At 57.7% G+C, this 25,780-nt stretch overlaps 1 protein-coding gene across 7 annotated transcripts in view; it reads right to left on the bottom strand.

The window, feature by feature from the left end:
• The window catches only part of ZNF469 (zinc finger protein 469), a 233,108-nt gene that overhangs the window by 43,444 nt on the left and 163,884 nt on the right, over positions 1 to 25,780 (bottom strand). The window contains exon 1 of one of the 7 annotated variants that reach the window (XM_032464539.1): positions 1,366 to 1,434. The exons of the other annotated variants lie outside the window; for them this stretch is intronic. The gene's annotated coding sequence lies outside the window, so the exon portion shown is untranslated. Of the gene's footprint in view, positions 1 to 1,365; positions 1,435 to 25,780 lie in introns of those variants that run through there. 7 annotated transcript variants of the gene reach the window in all.

Genomic DNA, 25,780 nt, shown 5'->3' with positions numbered 1-25,780 from the left:
ACACGAGGGCACGCCCTCCCTGGCCACCTTCTCAGAGGCTGCCCTTCCTGAAACTGTAACTCTGCCCCAGCCTCCCACCAGCTCCCTGTCTGACACCATCCTGGCATTTTACCCATTATCTTGCTTGTTATCAGGGAAGCAAGGGTCTTCGCTGGGTCAGGGGCTGCCTGGCACAGTGTAGGGCACAGAGAGGGCTCGATACACATTTGTTCAATCAAGAGGCAGATGTGGACTGGAGTCTATCTGATGGAACGGAGTCGGGGCTATCACCCACTGCTGTTCACTAGCTGTGTTGCATAGGTCCAATTCCCTAACCTCTCTGACCCTCAGTTTCTTCATCTAGAAAATGAGGCACCACCCGTCTCATGAGAAGAGGATTAAACGCAGTAACACGTGGCACAGTCCCCACATAGCACTGAGTGTCTGTTCAAGCGCCAGTCCAGAAAGGGTTAATGACCTCAGCAGCTCCCAGGGTGCGAGGGTCCCCCACGGCCTGCCTCTGCTGCCCTCAAGGGCCAGTTCCTCCGACCCTACTGCCACCAGGGTGGAGGGTGCAGGGGCAGGGGCTGCTGGCCGCGGGAAGTCCCCGCGAGCCCTCTGGCCTTCCCTTCCGGCTGCCGCCGTGCGGCGCCGCGTCCCCACGGCTCCCTCTGGCCCGGCTCCCTCGGCGCCTGAAGCCAGCCAGGGGTGCGGGCTGGGTGGGGGCGCCGCGTGGCCTCCCCAGCAGGAGCACAGCGGTGCGGAGCCCCTGTTCCGGAAAGACCCCACCCCGCTCCGCGTGCTGCCTCTGCCGCCCGCGCGAACTCCACTGGGTCAGCACACCCGGGGGCAGCCCGGAGGAGGCGGCAGCTCGGCTCTGGGGCGACTGCTGTGATCTGCAATGAATGGCTGGCCTATGGCCGCTCGCGCCCCTGCCCAGTCCCCGCTCCCCCGGAATCCCCGGCCGTGCATCCCCACTCCTGGCAGTCGGGCCCGGGGACTCCCAGCTCCCCGGAACCTCTGCTTGGCAGCCCGGCGGGCACACAGTTCCGGGCACTTGGGCTGCACTTTGCAAAGTGTCCCGCGGAGCTGGCCCGAGCTCTTCCAAGGGCGCCGGACAGGGCTGAGGCCGGGATGGCCGCGGCCCCAGCCGAGCCCCCGGCGCGCCCTGGCGTCTGCAGCGCTGCATGTCCCGGGCTCGGGAGTGAGGTTGGGGCAGCAGGGCCGCCGCGCAGCGAGGGCCGGGAAGGTCCGTCCGGCTCCGCCGGGGCGCGCCACCGAGGGCGCGGGGATGCGGCGGGGCACAGGCGGCCAGGTGACCCGCGGGGCCAAGCCCCAAGCCCCTCAGGAGCCGCCTGAGCTGGTGGCGCTGCCCAAGAGACTCACCTCCTGCTCCCAGGGCCCCGCGCCGCTCGCCGCGCTGGTGGATATAAACGAGCTCCCGGAACGGCAGCGGCAGGCCGCCGGCGCCCGGCCCGCGCGCAGCGCTCTGCGGCACGGAGGACGCAGTCCTCATCCCTGACCGCAGGCCCGCCCGGCCCGCGCGGCGCTCTGCCCCTCCGGGGCGGGGTGGGGAGAGGAGGAAAGGAACTTCCACCCGCTTCCCAGGTCGGCCGCGCGGGCCAAGTCCTCCCCAGATGAGCTCCCGGCAGCCGGCTGGGTGCTCCGGAGGGCCCTCCGCCCAGCCCCGGGTCGGTCCCCAGGCACCCGTCGGCTTCGGTTACCAACCTCGCCCCCCCTCGGCACCCCCCCCCCGCTATTTTTAGCACGCTTCTCCTAGGTGTTTGTTTCATGGGACCCACCCTAGTGATGGGTCCTGATGCGGAAGGTCTGTAAGCCAGCAAACCCGGCCCAGGCCCCCTGCCAGCCCACCCCCAACCTGGCGGGGCTCGCTGCTGCTCAGAGGTAAAGGCTGGATTCTGCACGACTCTCCAAACTGCTGGCGGAAGTGTGCTCATGTGGTTTCCAGTCGCCCCTCTGCCTCTATTCCCGCCGGCCTCTCCAGCCCTCCCCAGGTATCAACACAGTAAAGTTTCCCCTGCCATCCTGGCCAGGAGAATCAGGGGGGCCACGCCACTGTCGCTTGGCACCTGCTTGGGGAACTTCAGTTTGAGCGATGTTCCCTAAAATCATGGTGCCTTGGCTCTGGGCCCCCCCACCCAGGCTCTGGGCTGTCACCGGCTGGGGCACAGGAGTGGGGATGGGGACCATGCAGGGCCCTGGAGCAGGCGGGGCCCTTAGAGGTCATCTGCTCAGTGGTTCATTCACAGATGAGGACCTCGAGGCCCAGAGAAGGCAAGGGACCTGTCCAAAGCCACACAGCCCAGTGCATGTGACACCAGCCATTCTGGGACGGGAAGGAGTGAGAGGCCGGTCCTGGGTGTGGACACGTGGGCTCTTCAAGACCAGGGGGCAGCCTGCACGGGAGGCATCCACTGACAGATGCAGCCCCTCCCCACAGCAGACGAACCAAGGCATGGGCTTAGGGCGCCTCTAAGAAGTGAAACTGGGGGATTCCTCTCTTTATAGAAAGGCACCCTTTCAGAATCAGTCCTCTGAACACCGTCACCCCCACCCCCCGCCCCGAGAGTTCTGCCAGCATGCTCTAACTACAAAGTTCAAGTTTCACACCCTCTCAGGAACTCCTTTATTATGTAAAGCAAGATAAAGGTAATGCAGGGCCTTTGGCCCAGAGCCCTGCACACTGGCTTGGAAATGCGTGAAGGGGCCGAGCTGGCCCGGCCTGTGGCCTGTGGGTCTGCATCAGCGGTCCAGCCCTGAGCCCTGCATGTGCGATTCACAATCAGCTAAAACAGTGTGAATCGAAGTCCATTTTCCTACGGCTGCTCACGACAGCATCTGAGAAGGTTCCAGAAATTACTGCCAGTTGTCTTGAAAACTTGAATTGAATGAGGGGCGAGGGGCGAGGGGCTCAGAGGCCCCGCCGCCTGGCCCTGCTGGGCACTCAGGGGCTCCGAGCCGCAGCTCACATTTCCGTGGCATCGTTCTGGGCCGCGGGGCCCTGGGAGTGCCTCTCCATGGAAAGAGGCACGGGAAGGGGCTTAGAACCCCCTCCAGGCAATCAGTATTTCAATCAGGTTGGTTTCCTAAAGTTTCTAGTGCTCGGGGTCCCCTGGCTCAGACTGAGTTCCCAGAAGGTATTTCCTTCCTAATTCTCCTTAATGGGTCTATTCTTGTTTCTAAGAAAGGCAACGGTTTCAGAGCTCACCTGCATGCGTGTGTGTGCGCGCGCGCGTGCCCCGCTGTGGCACATGTGAGCACCCCAGGGTGTGAGAAGCGAGTTCTCTCTCAGGTGCAGAAGTGGCAGAGGCCCTCACTCAGTGCTGCTGCCACAGCCACAGTCTCAGGAGCTGAACCAGCCAACGAGTCCGACGGCCCTAGGAGGTGGGCTACACCCCTCCCCACTTCACAGCGGGGCTTAGAACATGCCTGGGCCACACAGCAGCCTCTCCTGCTCCAGGGCCGCTGTCCCGCACAACTGGGAGCTCAGCCACCTGGTCGGCCAGTCCGGACAGCCCCTGAGCCCTGACCCCAGTCCTCTGGGCACACCTGCTGGGGGTGAAACCCAGCGCTGCTCAGTGGGGGAGCTGCCGTGGCATCCAGCAGGCGGAGAACAGGAATGTTGCTGACCTCCTGCAAAGTGCAGGTCGGCCCTGAGACGAAGGATTATCTGGACCCAGATGTCAGTAGTGTTGGGGGGTGAGACCCCTGTGGTCAGCAGTCTCCCAGGTGGCTGCCGGTCCAGACTCCTGGACCCACAGCCTTCTCTTCCTCTGCACAGTTCCCACAGCTGGAGCTGCATCCCACTTCTGGGGATGAGCTGCCTGCCAGGACAGCCCGCAGGGCTCTGTGGAGGGGGCGTGGCCAGCGGGCTCTCCTGCATGGCAGTCCCGGCTCCTGCCCATTTGCTCTGAGCAGTTAACAGCTGGGAGGTGCCCGGCTGTGCCAAGCCTCCACTCTTCACGAGGAGATAGCCTGGCAGGGGTGCTGACTCCACTTTCCCGAAGTCTCAGACGTGGGCCTGGCTTCCCCGCTCCCCACCAGCCCCCACGCTGCCTGCTACTGGCCCCCACAAGGGGTAAAGGCCCCCGGGGGCCCCCGCGCGTGCTGCAAGGGCCAGTCAGCTCCTGAGTCATCCCCTAACTTCTGCCTGATGCCAAAATGAAACCGCGGCCCCAAAGCCAGGGCAGGGGCGGGAGGAGGGAGAGCGCAGCAAATTCCAGGGGCGTAGTGTCACATGGCTGCCCCCGCCCTATACTGACAGCGCCTGGCATGTGGACACCCGTCCGTCCAGATAGCCTCACACCTCGAGAGCGACAGCCACCCCTGCCCAGCAGGTGGGGCCTCTCCAGCAGGGTCCCCAGGGGACGAGACCTCCGACCGAGGACCAGACCCGTGGCTGAGGTGCCGTGTCGGATGTTTCAGTTCTTCTGGGGTCAAAGGTGTCACTTGTCTTCTCGGGCTCGTTAACCCCCTTTGCCAGTCGGGGAAACTGAGGCTGGAGGAGGCAGGGAGCTGTCCAAGGACGTGGGAGTTAGTGGCAGAGCCCCTCCTGTATCTCTGACCGTCTCTGCCTGCAGCCGGCAGGGTGAGGGCGTGGTGGTGGCGAGCGGCCTCCTGAGCCTGGGGGACACGTCCAGCCTCACACAGGTGCCTCTGGGCCCCCCGCTGCTCCCAGGGGTCCTGGCTGGTTGACGGGGCGTGCTGATCTGGGGTCTTCTGGGCCCTGTCCCATGCAGATTCTCTTCAGCCCAGATGCAGCTAACAGGGATGTGCAGGGAACCCAAGGCCTCCCAGGAAGGTGCGCCTCAGTTTCTAGAAGGCTGGTCCAGGGAAGCCACGTCAGGAACATAATGTTGGCAGAATTTGCCAAGTGGTGCATGAGGCAGGCCTGGCCCCTGTCCTCCACTGCCAGCTGTGTGTCCTTGGGCAAGTCAGCAGCCTCTCTGAGTTTCTGCCTGCTGGTCTTGGAGGTGGCAGCAGTGATGCCCACCACCAGGGAGGATTTGAGAGGCTGGGAAGGCTGAGTGGCCCTGTGGCGAGGATGGCCCCAGGTCCTCCTGATGGTGGCTAGGGGTGTCTGGGGTCTTGGAGCTGTAGGATGAAACAGCGGTGTCCAAGGTGGGAGCAGCAAGCGGTCCTAGGACACGAGGGCTCTGGACGGCCCGCTCTGGCCCCGACATTCCTCTGCACCCTTCAGGCACCCGGGCCAGGGCCTACCTACAACCTTCCTACCTGACGTCAGGGGTCAAAAACCCCGGGCTCTACAGGACACGAGGACCGTACAAAGCAGAAATGAATCGATCCTTCTGCACAAAGCACGGCGCTAGATTCAGCACCCGCATGCAGCTCAGGTCCCCAACAGGCACCCGCGGAAGCCGCTTTGATGAGCTGAGTGGGGCCTTTGCAGGGCCGGCTGTGCCTGGGGGGGTAAGGAAGAGGCAGCGACCATGGGTCAGTGGGGGGAGGGCGGAGGGGAAGGGAGGCCTGAGCAGTGGCCGTGCGGGTGGGGCCGCAGCCGAGGCAGCCGCTTTCCAAGGAGACATTCCAGACTGACGGTGGCGTGACTCAGACGCCCGGAGCGCGATTGTTTCTGCCGTCTTCCTGTCTTCTGAGCGGTCCGTCTGCAAGCAGACGGAGGGAGAGGAAGGGGCGTCCTTCCCCAGGAGCGTCTGTACACAGACACGGGCACGGCCTCCTGCCACGTGCCGAGCACGCCCCACAGGCTCAGCGGGAGTCCAGCCCAGGCCATGGGACCCATGCCCTGGCAGAGGGTCGGGGAGTGCAGGACTTCCCAGGACTGATAGCCCTCCTCATCCCCTCCTCGCAGTGCCTGCTCCTCCACCTCCAGGAAGCCCTCCATGCCCCACACACTGGCTCAGGACTCCCATCTTTCCCAAGATCCTCCCAACAGGGCCAGCAAGCAGCTGGTGGCCCAGGTCCAAACCCCCGCTCTGCCATCTGCTAGCCACATGGCCTGAGCCTCAGTTTCCCATCTGTGTGTTAAGTCAGGCTCGTTTGTGAATGTGCGGGGACCAGAGGATGGACCTTTACCTCCCTACATTCTCAGCCTGAGCATCCTGGATCCAGCCTCTCTTGGGCCCTCAATATGGGAATCCTTCTAATGAAAAGAAAACAGAAGTGGCGGAGCCGGGGCCCGGCCACGGTAACCCAAGCCAGCGGCCTGGTGCATGAATGGGCCCTTTCATGGGGCGGCCGCAGAGCGAGGGCCTGGGGTGGAGATATCTGTGCTCGGCCCAAGGACTGGCAGTGCCCGGGGCAGGCCCGGGGCTGGGACGAGAGGGACAGCGGCCTTCAGCTCCGGTCTTGGGGCCTCAGGGCCTCTGGGCCCAGCCTCCTCCCCTCCCATGTGCTGGACGCCCCCCTGACACTGAGCTCGGCTGCAGGAAAGGAGGCAGCCATCCCCGGTCCAAATGCCACTGTCCTTGTTTTTCTCCTATAATTATGTCTCTGAGGGATAACTACAAATTTACATTTTGCTCAGCTCGGTCATTTCTTCAGGGGCTGCGAGGAAGGCCCCGGCTGTAAAAGGCGCATTGATGTGTGTTTTTGTGTTACTCGGGGTGACTGGCCACGGCGCACGGACACAACCGGCCCTTTTAGCCGGGGCGGCTCTGTGCACGGCGGAGCCTCACCACCTGGGCCTGTGTAAACGCCTCCCCTGCGCTGGCCGTGAATGACTTCAGTGTACAGAGGCTTCTTTTTCCATACCTGGCCACCAGAACTTCCAACATTCTTCTAGAAAAAATGTGGCCAGTTTCCCTGGGACCGTTTTCTCTCCAAGTGGCTGACCCATCCTGGTCCGGCTGAAACACTGGCCAGCTCTTCTAACCCTAAATCATGTTTCTGTTTTTGCCACCTGCTCCCGTGGCCCCAACAATAGTTTCTCTGACCTCATGGGTGCAAAGGCCAGTGATCAGACATTCCTGAGTGTTGGAAGAGACACAGACAGGCTGACCGTGTGGCTCTGCATTCCGACTGCCCGGGGGTGTCCAGCCTGCACAGGCGAGCTGGCCCCTGTCTGGGCACGGAGCCGGCGGGTCTGGGCCTGGAACTAGCCCAGCGAGTCAAGTCCCTCTCCGGACGTCAGCGGACGTTCAGGCGGCCCCGGGCCCGGGCCCGGGCCCTGGCTGTCCTCGAAGCGCCCTGCCTGTCCCTGCCAGGTCCTGCTAGGGTGCCGCCCGTCCTCCCCGGCGGGGGCCCATCAGCAGGACTGCCTTCTCCGGGGAGAACACAGATGCCAGGACAGGAGGGGATGGTGATGGGGATGGGGGTGGGCGTCCTGACCTCGACTCTGCGTGCCTGGATACATGTGTGTGCCCGTGTGTGTGTGGGGGGGTGTATGCGTGCCAGCGTGATTATCTGTGTGAAGTGCATGTGCGCGTTTGCAGGAGTGTGTTTACATGTATGCGAGAAGCATGTATATGTGAGAGCGCACGTGTGCACATGCAGGTGCACACAGCCATGAACATGCATGAGTATACACGTGTCAGTGCGCGCGTCTCTGTGTACATGTGAGTATGTGCACACGTGCACGTGTGTATATGTGTGAGTGCGTGTTCACACCTGTTTCGGGACTCAGGATCCGCGAACCGGGGGCAGGGCCTCCGTCCGGCGCTCGCGCGCGCTCCGTGCCCGCGGCCTGGCCCCGTGGCGGGGCTGAGCAGGCAGCAGGGGCTCTGAGCGCTGAACCCAGTTCACCTGGGCTGCCCCCTCTTCCCACCGGATTTTGTAGAGTTTGAAGGAAACCAGACGCGCACCTACAAAACCCCTTTGCTTCAGCCAGTGGAGCTGCTGCCCTGCCTCTGAGCCCCTCCCTCCCGGGGCAGCGGTGGCGGTGGGCGGGGTCGGGATCAGCAGGTGGCCGGCGCCCCCCAGCACCCCCACCCGCACCTCTCAGGCAGCCCTCCCGCGGAGGGGTGTGGGCACTGGACCCTGTTCACACAGGGTCTAGGCTGTTACCTGGCCGAGGTCCTGGGCAGAACCACCGCCTCTGTGCAGAGCCCCTGGGTGCTGCCTGCGCCGCCACGGCGCCCATGCACGGCGAAGCCTGTGGGAGTGGTTCCCACGCAAGGGGCTCCACTGCCAGCTGTTCACTGGGACAAGCAAGACGTTTATGCATCGTGCAGGCCCTGGAACACTCAGGGCACCGTGCCCTGCGCATCTGCATGCACAGCCGGTGTGCCCTGGCCCAGCACCATGCCCCACTCGGTGTTTGCTACCCGAAGTCGAGTTGTGCAGTGTAGCAAAAGTGGGTCGGTGTCAATCACAGAACAGCCCATTGCAAACACGCCCAGGAGCACTGCAGGGGCTTTCTAGAGCACGGACTCTGTCATGTCACGCCCCTGCTCACAAGCCGCTCATGGCTCTCTAGGGCCCGGAGGCTGACATGTACACTCAGTTGTAGACTCCAGACCTGCCCCCACCTGGCCTCAACGACACCCCAGTCTCAGTGTCTTCCCACCCCAATTCAGGCCACACTGAGCTGCGACCTGTCCCCCGAAACACCCCTCAGTCTCCCACACCTCATTCTTCCCTCACCTCCTGCCAACTTTGCCAGCCTAGCAAACTCCTATTCATTCTCCAAGACCCACTTAAGGAGCTACCTCCTCTTTGAAGCCCTGTTGTAGACCCTTAGACTGTGGCATGCACTCATCACACGTTGTCCGACACCTGTCTGTGCACAAGGCCTGAACCATACTTGGGTACCTCCCACCTCAGATGATGCCTGACCCCACCCAGTGCTCTATTATGTCCATGATGGCAGAAATCCATCCTTTCACTCCTCACCACATGGCCGACCCTCGGTCTGGGACACTCTCCTGTCTGTCACATGAAGCCCCCTCTTTCTTTTAAACCTGCTCAGGATCCTCTTCCTCCAGGGAGCCCTCTGTGCTTAACACGAGTGTGACCATGTGACATGGGCAATTGTACAGTGCATTTGAGAATTGCAGTGCCAGAAAAACTCTTGGGAATGGTCTGGTCCAGCTTCTTCATTTTACAGATGAAGAGACGGAGGCCTAGAGAGGGAGAGACAGCTTAGGGCCCAACTGGGGAGGGACCAGCTCTCCTGGGGGGCTTCACGTTCTGCACTGAGACCATGGAGCTCAGAGGAACCCTCTGCATGGCCTCCCCATCCACCTCCCTCTGTCCACCTCCAGACAGGGGCTGCAAGCCTGACATCCCCTGTCCTGCTTCATTTTTCTCCCCACCAAAGTCGTGACACATGTCCCTCACCACAGTGAGACGCCCCTTCGATCCATACACCAGGGAGCTGCTGCATCTCCAGCAGAGAGTGACTGTGGGCAGTGGAGGAGGACAGACCTGCCACCTGCCAGCTGGGTGACTTTAGACACGGGGCATTTTCTCTCTGAAAATGGTTTCTTCTTTGAAAAACGGGGATAATATATAGTAGTTGTCATGATGATTCAAGGAAATGATGTATGTAAAGTGCTTAAGAGAATGTCTGACAGAACCTGTGGGTACCACCATCATTATGATGTGATGATGATGGTGGTAGTGATGGTGATGGTGGTGATGGTGGTGGTGATGATGGTGGTGATGGTGGTGGTGGTGGTGATGGTAGTGATGATGGTGGTTGTGATGCTGGTGATGGTGGTGGTGGTGATGATGGTGGTGGTGGTGATGGTAGTAGTGATGGTGGTGATGGTGATGATGGTGGTGGTAGTTGTGATGGTGGTGGTGGTGGTGATGGTGGTGGTGATGGTGGTGATGGTGGTGGTGGTGGTGGTGATGGTGCTGGTATTGCTGATGATACTGAAGAAGGTGATGGTGGTGATGTTTTCACTACCTCCAAATTCTCTCCTTCAAAGAATGATCCTATTTTCTGCCTTCCCTGCTTGAAACACGGGAGTGCTCACAGGTGTGCTGCTCTCTGGGTGGGCAGCAGGTATGTGGGTGTGAGAGGAGATTTCTCAGCAGCAGGAACAGGCCAGACACCCGTGTCCTGAGTGATGTTGGCCCTAACACCTCCATCCGTGGGCTCTGGTTTCCCCATCTGTGAAACAATGAGGTCGAACTGAGTGATCCCTAATGGGTCTTTCTGGGTTGAAGGTCTCCTGACACCATTTCTATTTTACAGAAATGGTTTCACAAGCTCGTTCTTCCTTCTTCAGATATTTGTATTTTCTGCCACTGTTTCAACAAAGCTTGTCTTGGCAATGCCTTAACCCGGACATTAACAATGAAAGGGAATTTGACATGTGCAAATACATACATGTGAGGTCATTTCCGTGTGTATTTGCATGTGTGTGTGTGCGCCTCCAACATCCCAGGACACACACACCTACGCCTCCAAGACCGACAAATTAAGCACAGCAAATGCATGGACTTCACTGAGAACAAGCATCAAGTCCCAGTGTGGACCCTGGGCGCCTCATTGTTACACAACCCAGGACATGGCAGGGGAGGGCTGGACTCTGCAGACACCCAGGGACACCCTCTGCCCAACACCATTTCAACCACAGGGACACAGCCAAGGGGGACAGACATCATCCCACTGTCCACTCCTGTCCCTCCTGGAGAAGGTGGAGACGGGGGAGAGGGTAGTCCCTGAAGTTCTCAGTCCGTGGTCACCTGAGAGCTGGAGTCTTGGATCCCCGCTCTGAGTCCTTCTCAGACCTGACAGTGCAGCTTTCAAGAGAGCTCTGTTTAGAGATGTCTTTAATTCACTAAGAGACAAGGAAAGTGTAGTGGGGTGAGTTGTATCCCCCTAAAAGACATGCTCAAATTCTAACTGCCAGTTACCTGTGAATGGGTCTATTTGGAAACAGGACCTTTGCAGATGTGATCAAGTTAAGATGAGATGGGACAGCGGTAGGATGCGCCCTGGACCCAATGGCTGGTGTCCTTATAAGGGAAGGGAGCTTTGGATGCAGACTCAGGGAAGAGGGTCATATGACACTGGCGCCCAGGAGGCCTGGAGCTCCCGGAGGCTGGAGGAGGCAGGAAGGACCCTCCTGGGCCCCGGGGGGAGCACGGCCCTGCTCGCACCTGGGTTTTGGCTTCTGGCCTCCAGACTGTGAGAGGATACATTTCTGGTGATTCAGCCCACCCAGTTTGTGGCTATGTGTTACAGCAGTCTTGGAAAACTAAGGTACTGGGGACTGAGAAACGGCCGGTGACACAAAGAGGTGACTTGAGCAAGAAAACAGCAGCGGATGCACGCAGCACGCGGCTTCCACGGATGGGGCATTGGAGTGACATAACATGGTAGCTTTTCCTTTAGCAAATCGTCAAGGATTCAAAACATACAGACTCCGTGCGGCTGGCCAGGGCGGGGGGCAAGGGTAACTCAAGTGGCTGTTCTTCCAGAAAACATGTTTGTCCAGGGGAGTATCAGACTCGGGGGACGTGGTGTCCTGCCTCCCCTCCCCCACCCCGCGTGCTGTCACCAGCGGACGCAGTCTACATTAACACCCGCAACAGCGCCTCTGGCCAGAAAGCACCGGAATCCCATTCCTCGTGTGTCGATGTGAAAAGCTGGCTTCGGGAGACGTCTGTGCTAATTTTAGGGAAAGGCAGGAAGACTGCACACTTGGGGGACAGGACCCTGCAGAGAGCCAGCGGTGGGCATCCCCGGGCCAGGGAATCAGGGATAATTTTGAAATTCCTGTTTGGGTTTTGCTGTAGTTTCCACACTTTGTGTAAAGAACAGGTGTTATTACTTCTCAGAGGGACAAGTGGCTTTTTCGAAGACGATCAGATACCGTCGTAGTTCCGACCATAAACGATGCCGACTGGCGATGCGGCGGCGTTATTCCCATGACCCGCCGGGCAGCTTCCGGGAAACCAAAGGACAGGTATTAATTTTGAAACAGGAAGACAGTGTAATTAAAAGCTGTGGCCTCTGCCCAAGGACTCAGAGCCGCCGCTGCCCGGGGCCACTGGCACTCGGGGAGGTGGGTCTCCAGGATGGGACTGGATGAAGCAGACAGCTGAGGCTTCTGAGGGCCCGGCAGGAGCGACTGTGGCTGTGCCAATGTCCCCTGCCCCTGGGAGGAGGGTCGGGGGCAGCTTCTGTGGCTGGGCTTCCCTCGGCCTCCTCTACCCTGTGAGAGCCTGAGCTGTCATCTGAGAGATGGGCTGCTGAGACAGTGTCACCACATGGAACTGTCACAATACGCCCACGCGCTCAGAGTGCTACGTGTGAAACATCCAGGGAGGGACCCCTGAGGCCAGCTGAAGTGTGGACAGAGCCTGTGTGCGGGGCTCGTGTCACAGGCTCAGTGTTTGCTCCTGGATCTGCGCTACCAGCCTGGGGCCAGCCAGACTGGCTCCCCCTCGAGGGAGAGCCACTGAGGCTTGGAGGGCTGGGCGACTCGTCTGAGGGTACCCAGCAGGAAGTGGCCCTGGCTCCAGGAAAGGCCGCCTGTGCCTACCTCCAGGGAGGGCTTATTCTCGGGCAGGGGGAGGAGGAGTCCCTGGCCAGAGAGCTCCCTGAGGCTGCGCCACTCCGCGCCCACCCCAGGGGAGGAGAGTAGCGCAGACAGACCCTCAGACTGAGAAGGAGCACAGCAAACCCACAGACTGCTCCCTGCCACGCTCCCCGGCTGCTCCCAGCCAATGACGGAGCTCCCTCCACAGAGAAGCAGAGCCCTGACAGCGTCACAAAGCCTTCAAAGGGAATGACAGAGCCCTCTGGCCTCTGAGCCCAGGCGGGGACCGCTGCTTTCTGTCTGCTGCTTGAGCAGGGGCCGCCTCCAGTCCCCAGGAGAACCCTCCACAGATTCCCAAGCACACGGGGCGCCCCCACTCCGTCCTCCCCCTCCTTGGTCCGTGGAGGCTGAGACTGGCTCTAGGGCCCGACCAGAGGCTCGGCCATCTGTCCAGAAGGCCTGGGCCCTCGACGCCAAATCCCCTTCCAGGGCAGAGGCGGGGCGCGCGGACAGGCCTGTTTGTGTTTGATATAAGCGCCGGATTGTTCTCTCTGCCTCGTTGGCTATTATGCGGAGGCCAGTCCTAAAATAATATTGCACTTCCTCTCTCATCACTTGGGGGGAGGACACTTATCCGGAATTGAGCTGGATGGGGACGCTTTCATGTACGGGCACAGGGAACTGCGCGCTACCTCCCGGCCCGCAGGGCAGGAAAGCAGGGCTCTGTGCCGGCCGCGTCCTCCAAGGCCCCAGTGTGGGGGCTGCTCTGGGAGAGGGTTGCTTCTGTTTTTTCACAAATGTGTCTCTTGGATTGTTCAGCATTCTGGACGGGGCCATGAGCCCTGGACCCAAGAGACCAGAGCCAAAGACTGGCTGGAGACAGACAGCAAGTCCGGCTCAGGAAGGCACCCCTGGGAGACGGCGGTGCCCCACGCGTCATGGGCGTTCAGCACGCTCTCGGGTGGACTCCCACACAAGGATACTCACACAGCAACCTCCTCTCTGTGGCCTCAGCAGCTTTACTTCCATTTCTAAGTGTCTGCCTAAGTTTTTCTCGGCGGCTGGGACGCACGCTTCCTTCTGAAGGCTCTCAGAGCCCTCCTGTGACCCTTTCTGTGGCCAACGTTCTGGTGCCCTAAGCACGAGGGAAAAGGGCAGAGGTCACTCTGCATGAACTTCCTGGTGGGGACACACAGCTTCAGCGACACTCAGACCACTTTCAAATCCCAGCGCCACCGCTGGTTCTGGGATCTTGGGCTTAACCTCTTCTGCAGCTTGATTTCCTCACCTGTAAAAGGGGCAAGAAAGTCTCCCCTGCAAGCTTTGTTGTAAGGCCTGAGATGTAGGGCCCAACACAGAACTCAGTACACAATGCCACCATTATGAAAATGGAGGACACTGTTCGTAGCCAGAGCCTGATAAGCTGATTGCTTTCATTCAGTCTACAGACATTTTCTTAGTATTCGCCATAAGTCAGGCCCTGTGGCAGACACCAGGGGGACACAGAGAGGGACAAGACAAGACGATGAAGGTGATGATGGTGATGATGGTGACAAGGATGGTGGTGATGCTAATGATGGTGAGGATGATGATAATGATGGTGATGATGGTGAGGATGGTGGTGATGATGGTGGTGGTGGTGATGATGGTGGTGGTGATGAGGGTGAGGATGGTGATGATGATGGTGGTGGTGGTGATGACGATGGTGGTAAGGATGGTGAGGATGATGGTGAGGATGGTGATGGTGGCGGTGATGATGATGGTGGTGGTGGTGGTGGTGATGGTGGTGAGGGTGGTGAGGATGGTGATAATGATGGTGATGGTGATGAGGGTGAGGATGGTGATGATGATGGTGGTGGTGGTGATGATGGTGAGGATAGTGGTGATGATGGTGGTGGTGATGAGGGTGAGGATGGTGGTGAGGATGGTGATGGTGGTGGTGATGATGATGGTGGTGGTGGTGGTGGTGATGGTGGTGGTGGTGGTGAGGGTGGTGAGGGTGGTGAGGATGGTGGTGATGATGATGGTGGTGAGGATGGTGATAATGATGGTGATGGTGATGAGGGTGAGGATGGTGGTGATGGTGGTGGTGGTGATGATGGTGAGGATGGTGGTGATGATGGTGGTGGTGATGAGGGTGAGGATGGTGGTGAGGATGGTGATGGTGGTGATGATGATGGTGGTGGTGGTGATGGTGGTGAGGGTGGTGATAATGATGGTGATGGTGATGAGGGTGAGGATGGTGGTGATGATGGTGGTGGTGGTGATGATGGTGAGGATGGTGGTGATGATGATAGTGGTGATGATGATGGTGGTGAGGGTGAGGTTGAGGATGGTGATGATGGTGATGAGGGTGAGGATGGTGATGAGGGTGAGGATGGTGGTGATGAGGGTGAGGATGGTGGTGGTGACGGTGATGATGGTGAATCATGCCTCTCCTGCATCCCCCAAATACATCCAAGTGGAACATGTGAATGTGACTCTTTGTGAATGGGGTCTTTGCAGATGTAATCAAGTTACGTATCTCCACCTGAGATAACCTAGGTCCTCTGGGTAGGCCCTAAATCCCATGTGTCCTTTTAAAGAAAGGCAGAGAGAGGTTTGAGACATAGACACAGAGGACAGGCCATGTGAAGATGAAGGCAGAGGCTGCAGGGTTGTGGCTACAAGCCAAGGGACACCTGGAGCCCCCAGGAGCTGGAAGAGACAAGGAAGGCGCCTCCCGAGAGCCCCTGGAGGGAGCATGGCCCTGCAGCACCTTGATTACAGACTCTGGCCTCAGGACTGGGGACGAAAGTTTCCGTTGTTTTAAGCCTTCCAGTGTGTGGTGATTGGTTACGGCAGCCCCAGGCTGCCCAAGGACAGTAAAACCAGAGTCTCGGAGGGTGGGGCTGAGCGTCAGTGATTTCCAACACTTGCTGGGGCACAGAACTCAGCCCTGGAGGCTTGGCTCGGGGCTCGGGGGAACCTGGGGGAGGGCTGTCCTTGGGAGTCAAGACCCCTGGTTCTCACTGGCACCTGCTGCCGACGGGCGGGGTGACTTCGGGCAAATTGCTTCTTCCCCTGGGCCTCTGCTTCTCCATCACACCTGGGTTCTGAGTCACCCCGCCAGCCGCAAAGGCATCAGAGGGCCTCTCTTTCAGAGTCTATAGACCACAGGTCATGCTGAGTCAGCCTGCCAACCCCTTCCTGGGCTCGTCAGCGGGGACTTGCATGGAGAGGGGGCCACTGGGAAGGCTGACAGCCAAAAGCAAAGGGACCCTGAGCAGGGGGCTCGACCAGCTTCACAATCCCCACCCTGTCTGATCGACTTATTTGTAATCACAAGAATCTTCCGATCCTAGAATAAAAGCGAAGCGGTGGTCTTGGGGGTCAACCGCGCGCCAGGCCGCTGTGCTTTACATATGGTAGGACTTTAACCCTGACAAGAGTGCGGAGACAGTCAGAATCACCCCCAGCCCCCAGACTCGACAACCTGGAGTAGTCAGATGAATCCAGCAGCCACAGCGACCAGGTGGAGGCAGGACGCGAACTGGGACCTGAACCGGCAACCTGACTCTCCTCCCCTCTGCTGTGAGGAGCTAAGTGGGACCCTTGGCCCCCCTCGCTTGCCTGCATCACAGCTCTTATTTGCCAAGCGTTCCAAGGACAGTGGAGAGCATCTGAGATGGTAAACACGTGGCTGAATTGTTGTGAGGACGGCGGCAAGCTCCTCCCAGATTTCCACATCCTACGCAGACGTCAGAGATCTGACACTGATCTTTAAGTTTACACAATTCCAATGATCATTTTACCAGGAAGTTTGTTAGAAACTGACATGCTGATTCTAAAACTGACAAGGGACAGGGACTATCTGAAGCAACATTGAAAAATAAGAGCAAAGTTGAACTATGACTCAGTGGATTCAAGACTTAGTCTAGGCTACGGGACTCAGGCGGCAGGGTCCTGAAACAAGTCACTAAACAGACCAACAGAGCGGAACCACAGCTCAGGGACAGACCCCCACTGGCACAGCCATTTGATCTTCAACAAAAGTGCCAGAGCAACCCAGTCGGGAGTCTTCTCGGCAGGTGGAGCTGCCACAGCCAACACCCCCACACCGAGACCAGCTCAGGGCTGCAGGCCTGGAGGTAAAGGCTAACACTGCAGCGCTTTGAATAAAATCGAGGAGGACACCTTCACAACCTGGGGATGGGCCAAAGGGTCTCAGGACGCAGAAGGCAATACCATATACTAAAAGTATTTATAAACTAGATTTCCACAAAATTAAAAACTAGTGCTCACCCAAGCCATCCTTAAGGAAGTGAAGAGGCAGGCACAGGCGGAGGAAACACGTGCAAAGTGTGTCTCTGACAAAGGATTGGGACCTGGCATCTGTAAAGAACTGGCACAAACTTTCTACAAGCGGGCCATCTGAACAGACCGTCACAGAGGAAGGTTCACAAATAGTCAGCAAGCGTGGGGAGAGGCCCAATGTTACCAGCCAGCCAGCCAGTAAACGAACAGTCGCTCTGATTCACTTTTCAGATGTTTTCCGCCAGAGACCTGTGTCGCCTGCTCTGGGTCGTTACATGACCGGAGCCACGCAGTGTGCGCTCCCTCGGGCGTGCCGCCGGGGCCGGGGCCGGGGCCGGGGCCGGGGCCGGGGCTGGGTCCGGGTCTGGGGCCGGGGCTGCCTGGGAGCAGGTGTGAAGCCCTGTCCGGGGCCCTGTGCCCTGACTGCTGGAGCTGTCGAACAGCCTCCTTAAGACGTGTGCGTTTCCTCGCACGCAGTTCACCTGAAAAGAAAATCCAGAGCCATAAACACACTGACCCTTAGTTAATGACGTGCACGTTCAAGTATCTGGGCAACACATACTAATGTCTGCAACTTATTATACAACACACATTAAAATATGACGGGTTGAGGGGTCAGTAGATGGTTAGGGACATGCTAAACCAAGTGCTGCAAAGGGAACTGCAGAGCCCAGGCGGGAGCTCGGTGGTTGGTGCCTGTAAAAGTCTTTCCAACTTCGTGTTTGAACGTGTTCATAATCAAATGTTGGGGGGAAAAGAAGAAAACGCAAAACCGAGTTCAAGAATATATTAGCAGTGCTTTCTTTTCCCAAAAAAGAGCTGGTGTCTAGAAAACACTTTTAAATACTTCTAAAGCCAATAAGAAAAAGCCAGCAGCATCTGAGATGAGTTGGTGAAGATTTGGGCAGACATGTCACAACAGAGGGGGTCCCACTGCCCAGCGATTTTTGAAAAAGTTCTCAGCATCTATAGTGAACAGCGAAATGAAACACAAATCAGAATGACTAAAATGAAAAAGAAAAAAAAAAAAAAAACCCAAGAAAAGAAACCATAAGAACAGACGGTACCAAACATGGGCTGGGAGACAGAGCCCCCGGAATGCTCCCATGTGGCTGGCCAAGGGTAACCGGCGACAAAAACTCTGAGCACACGTTTGGTGGCATCTAAGAAGGCTGCACGAGTGCTCATCCAGTGACCCAGCGATCCCTCTTCTGGGGACAGTCCCGACAGAAATGGGCAAACCCAAGTGCACGCAGACACGCCAGAATATTCGTCACGGCACAGGGCGTAAACACCCGAGCTAGACACAACCCAGACCTCCCCCCACAGCAGAGCCGACACTAAAACACGGCACCTTCACACGACAGGACGTGGCGCCCCGAAACGCGGGTGAGTCCCAGGCCAGCACGTTGGTTAAAACAAAGTCCAGACACAAAGGAGTCCGTCCTGGATGGCGTCACGTGCATGGAGCTCACGATCACGGGCCTGCCCTCCGGCGACGGAGGCAGAGGGTGGGTGCCTGGGGTGCCTCTGGGAGGGTCCTGGGGGTCCGGGTACTGGAGTGTCTGGGTCGCAGTGGTTGGTACGTGGGAGAGCAGGTTCCCTTTGTCAGTGTTTCAGTTGTGCGGTTTTCTGCATAGAAAGAAGTGTTTCTCCTGTAACCCTACGGAAAGCAGGCGCCCGCAGACCATTCACTTGGTGGGGCTTGGCGGAGGCGGGTCCTTGCAGGCCCCGGGGCACCGGCCTTCCAGCTGGTGGGGCTGCGGGTCAGGGGCTGGACCCTGGGCACTGGGGAGTCCAGGCCCCATCTGCTTACTTAGCTGGGCCTCCTCACAACGCCCACTTCCGCTCCTTCTGGGCTGACATCAGCCACTGCAGGCCGGGCGAACGAAGGAGTGGCCGCTCGGGCAGTCCAGCCTGCGGGATGGACCCACCCCACCAGGAGCCCAGACGGGGGTGGACCTGCCCCGACTCCCGCGTGTATGATCAGCAGCCTCCCGCCTTCTTTCTACGCTCCTGTCTCCCTGGGCTAAAAATGAATATTTTGGGCAAAGTCTGTGCCCCGAGCAGCCCGAGGGATAATGAAGGCGACCAGGGAGGAAGCGGCTTCTCGTTCCCACCCATCTGCTCCGACCGTGCGGGGTCCTCCCTGCTGCTCCCTCAGGCCTCTCTTGTCTACACGTCCCGGCCTGAGTCCCTCACTTAATAACTGACACAGTGGGGGAGGCATGTAAAGCAGGCCGCACAGTGTTTCTAACGCACGAGCAACAAAAAGATGAACTGCCTCACGATCTCCCATGAATGCGGGTGGGAAACAAAACAAGTCGGGCGGCCACGAAACCGCCTCGGTTCACGCTGGCTGTCCTAGCTCAGACCACCCCGCGCGCGCGTCCTCCCAGGCGGCCCGCCCCGCTCCTGGCGGCGCCGCACACACGGGCCGCCCCCCCCCCCCCCCGTCCTGGAGGCCGCCAGGCTGCGACTCAGACCCAGACCCCCCGCTGCCGCGGGGCGGCCATTCCCCGGGCTCTGGGCCGGCGTCCACCTCGACACCGGCGGCAGGTCCTGCCCCAGCGGCTGTGAAGGCTCCTTGGGACACCTGGTCCTCTCAGCCTCTGAGGCGGGGTCGCCGTGCCCATCCCACAGGTGAGAGCACTGAGGCCTGGAGGTCACCCAGGGCAGCAAGCTGGGAGCAGGAGTCAGACCAGGCCCTCGAGTCCCAAGCTCTCTGTCACTCCAGGCTCATGTTTCGTCCCCCAAGGAGCACGGGGCTGCCTCCTAGTGTCCCTCCCACTCACCTGGGGACACACAGCCTCTCCACCCACTGCCTCTCAGGAGCAACCCAGCCAAGCTCTGCGGGGATGAGGGCTGGCCAGGTGCCCGTATCTCCTCCCCAAGCACGGCTGGGGCTGCAGAGAACAATCCCCACTTCACCCCTACTTCACAGAGGACTAAACTGAGCTTCCAGAAAGTTCTCTGTGCTCACCCAAGGTTGCAGGGCTGGCAAGAGAGTGGACCCGGCACAAAACCGCTGAGCCCTGGCCTGGATGGAGCTTCTCGCCCACCTCCACCCGGCTTGCAGACGGGAGTCTGCCCAGGGCGGGGGTGGGGTCAGGAGTGCGGCAGCTCCCTCCACCATCTTCCTTCCTCACTTCCCTGCCGCTCCCTGACTTGGCCCTCCAGAAAGTTCTGACCCAGATCCACTGGCAGCTGGTAGGAAGTGATGATGATGGCAAGGTTGTGTCTACACACCCACCCACACAGGTACATGCCCCCCCACAGGAGCACACACCCACACACAGAGTCCTCCCCACCCCCGCATACACACACAGGTACACACACAAACAGGAGCTGCTTTTCCTGTGGGCAGAGCCTCATTCCGTGGGATCCTGATGCCCCGCGGGCTCCCTGAGGCTCGGACAGCGGAACTGCACAACATCACACAGACCCTCTGACCCCACACGCCAACTCCAGCCTCCCATCCCTGCTCCCACACTCGACCTCGTGGACAGGCAGGCAGGACCTGGGCCTTGAAGGCCCCCCGAGCCCCAGGGAGAAGCCCTCATGGGGGAAGTGGGCATGAGCTGGGGTGCGGGGACACCGAGCACACGGATCTGACTCTCCTGAAAACATCTCGATGTGCAAGTGGAGCGGCGGGGTCGTCACAGTCCACTCTGCCAACATTTGATGGAGATGACCAGTGGTTCCAGCTGCAGGGCGCGGTCCCCTGTGTGACTCTCAGAGACCTCATGATGTCAGGGTATTGCCTGAGCCCCGGCTTGGCCGCCTCTGAGGACCCCACATAGCATCGGATGACAGGCTCGCCCCCAAGGCCGATCCCCAAGAGCTGTCCGCCACAAGTGCCTTGAGGTGGCCCTCCCTGGGGAGCACTCATGTGGCCTGGGGTCCGGCCCAGGCACCTCATCTATGTCCCCTCCTGTGAGTCCCCGCGGGCCTGCTCGGGGCCCTGCTGCAGGGGGGTGGTCTCCGTCCTATGTTCTGCCCCGTGCCCTCGAGGGCGGGCCAGTCTGCGGTCTCCTTGGCTTCCCATGGGTTCTGGACACACCACTGTCCACTCATGTGCAGTGGGGTGACCGGAGGAGCACCTCTGTGTCGGGGCCTGGCCTTGGGCACCCCCATTGGTTCCCTGGGTTTTGGGGCAGATCCTGCTTGTGGGCTGTGTGCACGAGGCTGGGGACAGCCACCACTGGGGATATGGGAGTCAAGTCACCGAAGCTTCCTCCTGCCCCTCAGGTCCATCCTGCAGCCCAGCCAGAACCGGGGAGGGGAAACTAGCACAGAGCAGCCTTGTCCACCGGAATTGCTGGACACAGGCCCAGAGGTCAGAGCCAGAAGCCCCTGGAAGGGCCTGCATTTCAATTTCAGGCTGTGCAGCGGGGGAAACTGAGGACCATGAAGGTTAGGGGTTCCTCAGGGTCACGGGTCACCCAGCTCCGGGGTGCTGTGGGCGGTGGCATTCAGAGGTTGCATTGTGGGTTCTCTGAAGGAGGCAGGTCTGTCCTGTTTCAGGGTCGAGACACAGGCTCGGTGGGGCCGAGTGGTCAGCAGGGGACCAGCTGGGCCCAGGTGGACTCGGTGTCTCATTTTAGCCAGTGTTCCCCCGCCCCCTAGCACACCTGAGAATGGTGGGAACAGGGCTGTGTGTCCACATTCTCGGCATTGCAGCGGGGAGACACGAGCCTGGGGGAGATAAGCGGGGCTGGAACCCATGACGGGAGAGTCCGTCCAGCCACGGCGCCCTCTGCCCCAGACCCCCGGGCCTGACTCATCTCCTGCCCTGCCCTGGCAACACCCCACCTGATCTCAGCCACCCATCAAATCCTGGAACATTAGAACTCAGAGGCCCCCTTTGAGGCCGGCAGGGGTGGTTCTAGGACACGTAAAAGGCAGCACTGTTTAACTGGCTGCAAGGAAGCGCGGGGAACCTGGTCACCCTGGGAGGCTGTTTGGGCTGAAAATAGAAATTAAATTCAAGGAGAGTTTAGATAAATGAGCGCATGATAGTGGCGGCTGCTGTTTCGTTAGTGCCGGTGAGCAGGCCTGGCACACAGCGCTTCCACGGACGTCCTCGTAACCCTCAAAGCGTCGCTCTTGAGGAGGTTTTGTTATCCCTCCTTGATACTTCTTTTTTTTTTTTTAATGGAGGTGCTGGGGATTGAACCCAGAACCTTGTGCGTGCGAAGCACGTGCTCCACCGCTGAGCTAGACCCCCTCCCCACCTCATCATCCCTCCTTGGCAAGGGAAGCCCAGGGGCGAGCGGCTTGCGTGGCTTGCCTGAGAGCCTGTCCGTGGAAAGCAAGGACTTGGCCTGGTTCTGTCTCCCTGCAGAGACGGAGCGCCCACATAGCCACTGTGCAGACTGCCAGCGCCCCCTAGTCTGCGTTCACAACAGCCTCTCCATGGCAGACTCTGCAAGGGGGGCTCAGAGGACCTCAGAGAGCTGCAGGAGGCCGGCCATCAGCAGCCTGTGCCCAGGACATGGGGGGCTGCCGTTCGTCCCATCCCTGCCCTCTTACGGGAGCTGCAGCTGTGGACTCAGATGCTGGTGGGTCCTGCTGTCCTGGTCTGGAGTTCCAGGATTCCACTCCCCTCTCCCCGGGGGCTGACTTTCGTCCAGGGGATATCAACTCTTAGGGTTGAGGGTGAGGGCATCACAGAGCGCTATCTTGGTTTTTGATTCATTCGTTCAATCCATTCATTCAACAGTCGACCCCACAATATTTAATGAGTGACTATCACGTGCTCGGCACTGTTCTAGAAGTGCTCAGAAGTGGTCAAAGTTCAGAGCAGAAATGAAAGAAATGAAGACTAGCAAGACAACAGAAAAGATCCACAAAACTGAGAGCTGGGTTTTGCGGAGGTAAACTAAATTGACAAACCTTTAGCTAGACTCAGAAAAACAGAGGCACAAATAAAACCAGAAACAAAAGAGGAGACACGACAACCGATACCACAGCAATACAAGGGACCCTGAGGGACTACTGGGAACAACCACACACCTACAGACTGGGCCGCCTGGAAGAAACAGTGGATCCCTAGGAGCACACACACTGCCAGGACCGAACCATGAAGAGACAGAAAACCTGAACAGACCGGTGACGGTAAGGAGATTGAACAGTAACCAAAACCCTCCCCAAAGACAGAAGGCCAGGGCCCGGTGGCTTCACTGGTGAATTCTACCAAACATTTAATGAAGAATTTAATACCAGTTCTTCTCCACTCTTCCAAAAAACTGAAGAGGAGGGACTACTTCCATCTTCATTTCACGGGGCCGGCATCACCCTCATACCAAAGCCAGACAGGACAGCACGAGAAACGACGACAGACCAATGTCCCTGACACGACAGGTGCAAAACCTCTCAGCCAAACACAGCTGACCTTGAGCAGCGTGGGCCTGAATTGCGTGGCCTATTCGTAAGTGGGTTTTTTCAGTAAATAAACAGTCTGCTCTCTGTATTTGTGCACTTTGCGCCCTTGAATTCAGCCAACTGCAGATCGAAATGCCTGCCCTTGGTTGGTTGAACCCATGTATACGAAGGGCCAACTGTCCTAGCAAACCACGTTCAACAGCGCCTTCAAGGACTGCGCACCACAACGAGTGGGCGTCACCCCTGGGATGCAAGGATGGCTCAGCACAGTCACCCCAGTAAGTGTGATGCACCACGCTCACAGACTGAAGGGCAGAGTCATACGCCCGTCTCTGCAGATGCAGAAAAAGCATCTGACGAAGTTCAACATCCTTTTATGATAAAAACACTCACTTAGGTCTGGAAGAAGCAAACCCCTACATGCAAGGCCCGCGTGTGACAAGCCCACAGCTTCGATCGTACTCCATGGGGGGGGGTCTGGAGCGGGAGTGTGACACCTTCAAACTCACCCCAAACTCATCCAACATCGAGAGCAAGGCAAGGGTGTCCACTCTCACCACTTCTATTCAAAATAGTACTGGGAACCTTAGAATAATTAGGAAAGAAAAAGAAATAAAAGTCATTAAAAATTGGAAAGGAAGAGGTAAACCTGTCTGTGTGCACATATGACACGATCTTGTACACAGAAACGCCTGAAGCTGCCACCAGAACACTGTAGATGAAACTAGTGGATTCTGTAAAGTTGCAGGATACAAAGTCAACATGCAAGTATCAGCTGCGTTTCTGTCAACAAACTATTTGAAAAAGACATTATGAAAACTATCCCATTTACAACAGCATCAGAAAGAACGGATGCCTAGGAATAAACTCAACCCAGGATATAAAAGACATGTACACTGAAAACTGTCAACACTGACGAAGGAAACGGAAGAAGACACAAATAATTAGAGAGACGCCCTGTGTGCATGGGTTGGGAGAGTTAATATGGTTACAATGTCTACATTACCCAAAGCAATCTACAGATTCAATGCAACTCCTAGCAAAATTCCAAAGACATTTTTTACAAAAACAGAAACATTTCATGGAACCACAAAAGACCCCAAATCCACAGCAGCAGCACTGAGAAAGAAGAACAAATCTAGGCATCACACTCCTGATTCAAACTATCTCACCAAGCCTCAGCAATCAAACAGAGTGGCCTAGCCTTCAGACAGACACCTGTATCTGCTTAGAACAGAACAGAGCGCCCAGAAACAAACCCAGGCACGTGTGGTCAACTCATCACCGCAACAAACGTGCCAAGAATGCCCAGTGGAAAAAGGACAGTGTCTTCGATGAATGGTGCTGGGAAAACTGGACAGCCACATGCAAAAGAATGAAACCGGACCCTTATCTTGCACTAAAATCAACTCAAAATGGATGAAAGACTTGAATGTAAGATACGAAACTGTAAAATTCCTAGAAGAAGACATAGGGGTAAGTCTCTGTGATGTTGGTCTTGGCAATGACTTTTTGGACATGACATCAAAAGCACAGGAACAAAAGCAAAAACAGACAAGTGGGACGACATCAAACTACCCAGTTTCTGCACAGCGCAGGGAACAACGAGCAAAACAAAAAAGGAAGCCTGCAGAAGGGGACAAAGCATTTGCAAAGCATCTGATAAGGGGTTAATACCCACCGTATACAAGAGACTCACACAACTCAATAGCAAAAACAAGCAAACAACAAAAAACTGCATCACCTGTTGAAAAAATGGGCAAAGGACCTGAATAGAGATTTTTTTAAATAAAGAAAACCTACAAATGACCCACATGAAAAGATGCTCAATGTCACTCATCATCGGGGAGAAGGAAATCAAAACCGCAGTGAGCTGTCACCTCACACCTGGCAGGACAGCTATTCTCCAAAACACAGGAACTGACAAGAGCTGGCGAGGACAAGGGCAGCCCTTGCGCACTGTTGGCGGGAATGGAAATTGGTGCAGCCGCAGGAGAAAGCGGTATGGAGGGTCCTCAAAAAATTAAAAGTAGAACTACCGTGTGACCCAGTAATTCCACTTATGGGTGCATATACTCATTGGAAATGAAAACAGAATCTTGAAGAAATATCTTCACCCCCAATCTCACTACAACATTACATTAGTCACAATAGGCAAGACACGGAAACCCCCTCCAGGTCCATCAATGGATGAATGAATAAAGAAGGTGTAACATATATAACGGAGTATTACTCAGCTGTGAAAAAGAAGGACGCCTTGCCATTTGCCGCTCCCTGCCTGGATGAACTGGGAGGACGTTATGCTAAGTGAAATAAGCCAGACACTGAAGGACAATTACTGCATGACCTCACTGATCTGTGGAATCTAAAAAGGCAAATTTGTAGAAACAGCAGAATGGGGGCTCCCAGGGGGCATGTAGATCAGCAGGTACAGACTTTCCATTACAAGATGCGGGATCTAATATACAGCACGATGATGATCCTATAATCACACCCGAGAGTTGTTGAAAGAGTACATCTCGAACGTTCGCTTCACACAGAAAAAGAACAGGTTAACCGTCAGGCGACGGGCAGCAACTGGCTTGATCTGGGCATTGCGCAGTGTGAACACATATCGGAACGCTGTCCCACACCTTAAGTAGGCGTGATGATTATTTGTCAATCACACCTTAATAAAG

The sequence above is a fragment of the Camelus ferus genome, chromosome 21 (genome assembly GCF_009834535.1).
Source record: "Camelus ferus isolate YT-003-E chromosome 21, BCGSAC_Cfer_1.0, whole genome shotgun sequence".
Taxonomy (NCBI): domain Eukaryota; kingdom Metazoa; phylum Chordata; class Mammalia; order Artiodactyla; family Camelidae; genus Camelus; species Camelus ferus.
The sequence above is the reverse complement of the archived record's forward strand: the minus strand, read 5'-3'. Positions and strand labels throughout refer to the sequence as shown.